We start from the raw sequence: 8,901 nt of genomic DNA on the forward strand, positions 1-8,901 counted from the left end.
ATCAATTTACTATAAAAGACACAGAAAACAATCATTAAAACTTACTTGATCTTTATATTAAAAACCAAATATGTTGTACTACAAATCTGTGTTCTTAAGTATTTAAGAACTCATCTACTTCTCTTGAGAAAATACAAAAAATTCTAGACTGTTTTGTTACAACCGGAACTAAATACCAGTGACATGTTTTATAGATCTACATGCATAGTTTACAGAAGTTGCACTAAAATAGACTAATCTATTTTCTAAAATCATTAGCAATGGCAGTACCAATTGCTTTTGCAGACCCAAAATTAGAGACTATATTTCTTGGGAATGCTTCGCCAAATGTGCTGGTGTTTTGTACTTCTTCTTTTTCTTCTTCTTCTTCTTCTTCTTCTTCTTCAATTTTCTCTGTTCTTCAACAGCTCAAATTCTCATCTGCTGACAGTAATCTCTCCCATCTCTCTCTCCCCATCTCTCTCTCTCTCTCTCTCTCTCCCTCTCTCACCCGTTGATAAATTAGTGGTATGTAATGTGTTTGATAATTTTTCTGTTTTTGAATTTTAGTTATTCTAGTTTCATTGATTTTCAATCATAACTGAATGTTTTGAGCATATTTATATAGGGTTTGGATCAAAGTTGAACCAGAACCAAAATTAAATGAGAAAAGTTGACAACTAATGTGGCTTAACATACCTAAGTTATATGTCACTATCATTAAATGGCAATGATCAATTTGGGACCTGCGGTTCCAGGAGTTTCAATCCATGTGACTCTGTCAGGTTCTGTCAGCTTTGTAGATTAGCAGTTGAAAGGGACTTGACAGAAGCTGACAGACTCACATAGGTTGATAATATATAAAAGGAATGTGATAGCCTGTTTGCAGATGTTAGAAGAGAATGAAGCATTTTCATTTACATGCAAGACAAGTTCGTTCAGAGATGTTGTATCTAACTTGGATTGTATTGGACAGAGAAATGAAATAACATGTGAACTGGACCTAGATAATAGTAATATTTTTTTTTATCTTATTGCACATGTAAGTTGGTGATATATAAATCAAATGTAGCAAGTAATTGAGAACTAAGAAATCAACTTGAGATTCTTTATAAACTATATCTTTTAGCACTCCCAAGTTATAAGTTGTAATACTTGTAAGCAGCTGTTAGCATCTTTGCATCACAGAGTTTTTTCAATTAATATACATCTCTGGTGGAGATACAAATCCACCAGAAAGTTTTGTAATTTATGTTTATTTACTTTGTGTGATTGAATACTTTATAATCATAATCCACACTCATACATATTCATACACAGTTGTATATTAGAGAAATAATTTTTCAGACTAGCCAAAAAAACAACCCCCCCTTCTGTAATTCTGTTGTTATATTGTTAGTGAATAACATACTTGTCGAAATCTTGAATCAAAAAAATTTTCCTAGAACAACATTATTCAACTCCAAGCTGCTACATCTTTTCCCTGAGACATGATCAAGACTTGACCTTCTTCCAGAGTTTATTTCTTAGCTTGAGACTATTTACAGAAAAATCCCTCAGTTTAATCTACTTTACAGACTCAAGGAATACAATTACAGAATACAAATATTGATTATTAAACAACTTAATCTTAGCACTGTCAATATAACTTAGTCTTGTTATTATACAAACATGTTTTGCACAACAAATACCTTAATTTACAGATTACATAAAATTACAAGTTAACTAAATCTTAGAATTGTGACGTATTCTTGTTATGTTAAAGCAGGTCTTGTACAACACGATTACACCCCAACTAGAAATTAACACAAAAGTGCTAAAAAATTTAAAATACCAATTTTTTGTTATCATTATTTTTTTATTATGGCTTGAGAATTAATAGATAATCTATGCTATTCATTTAATAAGAGAAAAAACTATTTAGGTAGAATACAACAATATTAAAATTTTAAAATGAATATAATATAATTTATTAATTTCACTTCAAACTCAATTGGATTATAACTACAAATTAACACAAAAGTGCTAAAAATATTAAAATATCAAATTTTTGTTATCACTTTTTTTTAAAATTGAAACTAATTCATTCAAGAAAAATGTATATGACATTTACAAAAATAATTAAATATTAACGAACACATACGACCTTTTTATTGATGAAATATACAACTTTTTTGAGGTGACAATCTTTTTAATTATGAGCAAACCATCTTTTATTGTTGGAATGTATTTTTTTGATTGAAAATCTAGTTAATAGTCGTGAAAAACATGTAAACCTTAAATGCGATTTACCTTGGTTCACGTGGTTTGCAGGCTATTACGTGAGCCCGTAGGGTTTACCCAGTGCGCACCCGAAGGGTAGCGGCTGCGGGTTACCTACGATAAAAAAACATATAAACCCGATTTATCAAAACATATTCATAAAATTAACCGTAATTAAAAATCCAAATTAATTGTGATTGAAAAGCATAATTTTTTTAATAAATCAGTAATTTGTAAATCTCGTAGCTGATATCAGACATAAAAATTGAACAAACTCTCACATGAAGAGAAAATAAACTCTAAAATAGGTAAATAAAACCAAATTACTCGGTAGAATCACTTTCAATAAAGAAAAGGGATTTATTAAATTTTAGTAAAATTAAGAAAAACATTGAAGGTGAAGCTTATTAAATGACTTTCAATGAATAACATTGAAAATTATGCATATCAGATGAGTGAATAAGTATTATTTCTTCTTTATTATTATGATTATTATTATATAATTTAATTAATTAATTTCATTTTAAACTCGTGTTTAATTCCCTCCAACTACGGAATCACATTAAATTTGTTCAATATTTTTTTTTTCGTTTCATCAAGTTCGATTATCAATAAATACATAATTAAATGACTTTTATTTGTTATATATTTTCATCCTAGTTTAAAATTAGACAAATCATATATGAATAATACTACTAATTCTAATAATCATATATTTTTTTTAATTTTTTAATATTAATATTTTAATTAGATATGATTGCTATATTTAAATGGGTAATAAATTAGTATTATGTTAGGTAATGAATACAACACTGGGGGGGGTGAATGTGTTTAAACAATTTTAACGCCTTTTTAAACTGTTATGAACGGTGAACAAAGTAATCTGTATTGTAGAGATAAAATGTTTTAACAGAATAATAAAATATGCACATGAACACACTTATCATTCAAAACTCATTTAATTTTATATTAAAATCAAGCTAGTGTTTTGCTAAAAATTTATGGGTTCTTTGTTGATAAAGAACTCAGCTTCTATCTTGAGAGTTACAAGATTTTATAGATCTATTTTTTTGTTACTCCTTAAATAAAGCATCCAGTGTTTACTTTATAGAACAATAAATACAGGTTTTACACAACATGTAATAGCATGTACTAAACCCTACTTTTAGATAACTAAATCTTTCTATTTCTTCCTTTGTTACGGATCAAAAACTAAGGTATAATAATTACTATATTTGTTACTAGGGAACGTGAGCTTCGAGACTCGATTTGTCTGCTCTTGTGTTTTGTGACTCAATCTGCCTTAACAAGATGCCTACGTACCTTAATGTGTGCCAATGATCAAGTCAAAAAACGTAGTTCTGATTGGTGGGGTGAGACTCCTTATATAGATATTGGGAGTCCTTGAATTAGACTTGGGTTAGGAGACTTGGTGGGCAAGTCTCAGAATTAGAATGGACTTTGGTGTCCTAAGAGGTAGGAAACTGATTCCTTATCCCACGAGGTTCCTTGGAGGCCAATCTACAATGATTTATTTCCCCACTAGGACTCATCTTATCAGCTGACTTATCCTTTATTAATTAATTACGAAATTAATTAATATTCAGGGTTTTTGGGCCCTCTCAAATGGGCCTAACTTTCAGCCCAATTCTGATATAATTAATGCAACATTAATTGCATACTCAGGCCTTATTTTATTCCCTATCAGCCTTAGTGCATCTTTGCAAATCGTGCATGTCTGTGACTTTACTTTGTCAGTTAATCTTGGCATTTGATCTTGTACTCTTCAAGCTGCTTTTGCAGACTTTTCAAATCAGTGATTGATTTGTTTATTGTTTGATAATCCTGGATATTAAACTAATCTGCATTCTGTACTTGAGCTTTACATCGAGATCCCCAGTTAGTTATATAAAGAACTTAACATCTCAATAAATATAATGACTTATAGAGATCTCTAATTACTCTATAGTTGTTTGGCTTATCGAAGTCTCTGAGTTCTCGATAAGAGAATTTGGCTTATCTAGATCTCTCATCTTCGTGTCTTCATTTTGGCATATCGATATCTCTGAGTTCTCTAGTGAAGAAATGACTTGTCGATATCTCAGAGATCTCTATTGATAATTTGACTTATCGATATCTCTGAGTTCTCTAAGGAAGAAATGACTTGTCGATATCTCAGAGATCTCTAGTGATATTTTGACTTGTCGATATCTCTGATTTCTCTAGTGGAGAAATGACTTGTCAATATCTTCAATCTTCATGTCTTCAATTTGGCTTGTCGATATCTCTAAGACTTCTCTATAAGCTTTCCTTGACTTCTCGATAAGTCATTCTAGAGTTCTCGAATGACTTCTCTATAACACTTAACCTGTGACTTGTATATTTCTTGACTTAGAATGTTTTTCCCAAAACAGATTTATTCAACTCCAAGATTCTTCACACTTTCTCTGAGGCATGATCTTCATGATCTTCTTCCAGAGTTTATTCTTAGGCTTGAGACTGTTTTCAGAAAAATACTCTAGTCTAATCTATTTACATTTTTACAGACTTAAGTGTTACAATATAAAATGCAAACTTAGATTATCATACAACTTACTTAGGGATGCCAATTTGACTTAGTATTGTTTAGAACAGGCATGTCTTGCAGAACAATCTCCCTCAATTTGTGAGAGGATTGCTTATCACAAACTCATTCATATTAACAAGACTAACCTAAGCTACAATGAACAATTTAAACTTTACATACAAGTTGACAGATTTATAACATTTAACACTGATGGTCATTAAACTTTTAACAAGGATATTCATTACATAAAATCCTCATAGTTTAGCTCCTTTCTAATGAGATCCTTAAGAGTCACTAATACTTTCATTTATTCTAAAATTTCAGTTCCTCTTAAAGCTTCCACAAGCTTATGCCACTCTTCTAATGAATAACCATTTAAGTAACCAGCTCTAAATTTGGAGAATCTGCCAACTTTTATGTTCAGAAAATGCCCATCTTTGGAGAGTATGCTCATCCCTTTTACTTTAAGCTCATGTAATCTTTTCTCTATTCTTGCAAGTTCTTCTGTATACTTCCTATCTCTTTCTTCCTTTTTAGCCTTTGCCCTTGCAATTTTCTCATCTCTTTCTCTCACCCATACACAATATACAGCTTTCCAGAACCTTGTGATTGTACCCTTATCCTTCATCAAACTGATCACTCTTTTGAATTCTGTGGTTGAAAGTGTATCCATTAGGTTACTGCCAAGTAAAGTGATAGAACCATCATCATAATATATTATTACTTCTGTATATGATAACCCAGACTCTAACTATTTATTCAACTAGCTGTTGAAAATATTCTTCATCTGTGAGGCACCAATTTAGTGGAAGAAAGTCAGAAGGATCATAGCAATTCCAGAGTGATCTCTCAGTAACTTGCAGTTGCTTTATTTTTCTCCCAACAGATTTAAAGTGGATCTTGGTTGGAGGTTTAAATGAAGGTAGGGTTATGATTTTCTTTAAGCTGGTTTGACTGGTAGTGATTGGGATTTTGAGAAGAGAGTTTGCAGTTGGCTTATATAAGAATTTTGGATTTGAGGTGAGAGAAGGTTGAGTGTTTGAGCCAAAAGGTTTGGTAGGTTGAGCCCGATTGATTTGGATTTGTAGGGTTTGTTGTTGTTGTGGTTCTGAGCCATCTTGCCTTTTATTCCTTCTTCTTGCATCCCCTTCCTTCTTTTCATCTTCCTTTTCTCATCCTTCTTCTTATCCTTGTTACCAGTTGCTTTTGAAGATTGACTTGGATTTGATCCATAAGGCTTTTGCTCATCATGCTTCTACTCATCATCATCCTTATCATCTTTTAGGTTGAACTGAGTGGTTGGCAACATGGTATTAAAATTAAGTAGATACCTATCCAGGATCCTTATCATTTCCACATCTTCAGCCTTCTTATTCTTTTTGTACTTTAGATCAGACTGAATAGTCATGATCAGCCTCATGTTTGATCTGACATAGTTTTTGGGAACAGTAAGCTGTTTGCATTATTTGTTTCTTTGACAGATGTAAGCCACCCCTTTATTTGGATATAGATAGCCTTCAGGAAAGCTGCTATCTGTGCATTTTTAAGCTCATAAAGTAACTGGGTGTCCTCTGTGATGACTACATGTACCTTGTCAATCACTGCATCTAGTTTAGATGCCATTAGAGTTCTGAGATTTGAGATGGACAGCTGAAGACATCTGTCCACACTACCATCATTAATATTGACAATAATCCTCTTCTGTAAGTAGTTTTCAACATTCACAACCACTGCCCGAATGGAGTTGATAGTCTTGGTCAATGCTCTTTTGTAGGTGATGTAATTGTTTTGAAGAGACATCCTTAAGACTGCAAAAAGTTCACTAAATTCTTGATCTTAATTTGGTCCTTCTGCAGCCTTGATGAGTCTGTCTTTTCCTACATCTGGAAATGATTGATCTTGTGAAGAAATTTGTCCAGTCTGAATAGGCTCTTTAGATTTACCAACATCCCTGGATTTTTGAATTCTAGCTTTAATCTCCCCCTTAGTCTTGGAAACAAGCATGAGTATGGGAGTTGGTATTTCGGGCCTTATAACTTCAGGTAAGGAGGGAAATGGTAAGTTGAGCTTCTCCATGCTGACTCCTAAAGCAACACAATTCTGCATTTGGAGATGCTTGTGAGAATCCACCAGGGTTTTGATGTTTGCCTGTTGACTCTGCACAAAAGATGTGAGAGCTTGTACTTGTGCACTTAGTTAGTCATTGGAAGATTGGAGAGAAGATACTTGTTGTTGAAGTTCCTGAACTTGCATATGAAAGGAGGATTGAGATATGGATGAATTAGAGACCCTAAAAGTATCATGCACAGACTTCTTAATTTCTTCCGTGAGCAAGGCTGAAGGAGTGTATCTGCTAGAGTGCATTTGATCCAGCTTCAGTCTTGAGTCATTGGAGTGAGTGATATGGTTTTGAACTTGGTCATGCAGGGCTACAAATGAGGTTCTCATATCCTTGAGACTATTTCCACCCCACTGAGATCATACCGAGACATTTGATCAGCAACAGTTGTGAATTTATTCTTGATCTCTGTCTGTGAAGGAATGATTTGACCCATGTTCTCTCTAACCATCTTCATTATTTTGTCCTGATGCCCAGTGAGAGTAATTTGAAGTGCTTTTCCAAAGATATGGAAAGCCCTTATTTAAGCCTTGTATACCTCATTCACTGCATCATATACTTCCTGTGGGTTTAAGGATCTAGCATTGCTCCCCAAGATGGTTAGATACCCTTCCCTAAATTGGGCTAACACATCATCCATTTTAATAGCAAACTCCTTATCCAACCATTTGTCACAGTTTGCATCTTGACCAGCTTCATCAACTATTTTAACTTGTTGTTCCTCAACATCCATCTGGTAGGATAGCATAATGGCCTAGTAGCCTTGATTAGACATGTTGGATGTGAAAAGCTGCAGTGATATTTGAGGAAGTCCACCAAGTTGGTCGACCATGAGATCAACAAATGTGGAGGGTTAAGATGCAGCTTCTTGTAGCCACTGGGAAATGAGATGGGGTTCTTTTGGTTGAGAGGTGGAAGGTTGATTTGTTGGATGTGAAGGAGATAGAACAGAATCATCTCTGATAGAAGTCACAGTTTTACTCACAGATTGCTCTGTGGTTATGACAAGTTGTTGTTCTCCACTTGTGGTGGGAACCTCCAGTTGAATTGGAGGGGATTTGGATGGGTTACTGTCATGTGCACCAGTCTCAAACCCTTGTACTTCTTGCAAAGCACTGTCACATAAATGTGATCATCTTGCCTATCATATAGAAGGGTCATTGGCAATTGTACTCCCAGCTTCAATTGTTAATGCAATTTCAACTAAGGTTTTTAGGGGAGTTGTTCCTGTAATAGGAACCTCCAATTGAATTGGAGAGGGTTTAGATATCTCCCCCCTCAGGAGTACTACCCTCAAACCTTACAGCATGTGAAGGCTGATTTGCACATGAAGGTGTATTTGTGATCACAATGGGGTATTCAGTAAAAACTGATGAATCCCCCATGTTTGTGATGGTGTCATCAAGGTCTACCCAATCTAGTAGCCTCTCACCATCTAAATTAGGTGTCTGGGTGGTGAGCAAGGTTTCTTGAACCAAGTCACTTGAGTGAGATTGCACCTGAGAATTTGATTCAGGTACTGTGTAGGAAGAAGAAATTTTAGAGATAAGAGTTTGAATTTCTATATTGAGTGTTGGAAGCTCCCCCTGAATGGATGAGGGAGTTTCAAGAGATGTGCTCTCCATATTTGTGCCATCCTTATTTCTCCTCCCATACACTTGAATTTGTTCAAGTGATGGTTGTGCAGACTCTTTACAGGGTGAATTTGGGTTAATGCTCTTTTCAATAGAGACATCCTTTTGAGAGGGTGCCTCTAGAGTCAGTTTAAGCCCCTTGCTTACAACTACATCCTTTTGAGAGGATGCAAAGGTGGCTAGAGTGGTCAACTCAGTTTTCTTTGCCTTCTTTGGTTTTCTGATCAAGGGTGACTCTATTGGTGTTTGTTCCTCACCACTCTCATTCATGATTGTTAGCTTAGCCTGCTTTCTCCTCTTTTTACTCACTTCACCTTTTTGGGCGGATGACGTGATTGGTT

The sequence above is a fragment of the Apium graveolens genome, chromosome 10, assembly GCF_009905375.1.
Source record: "Apium graveolens cultivar Ventura chromosome 10, ASM990537v1, whole genome shotgun sequence".
NCBI lineage: Eukaryota > Viridiplantae > Streptophyta > Magnoliopsida > Apiales > Apiaceae > Apium > Apium graveolens.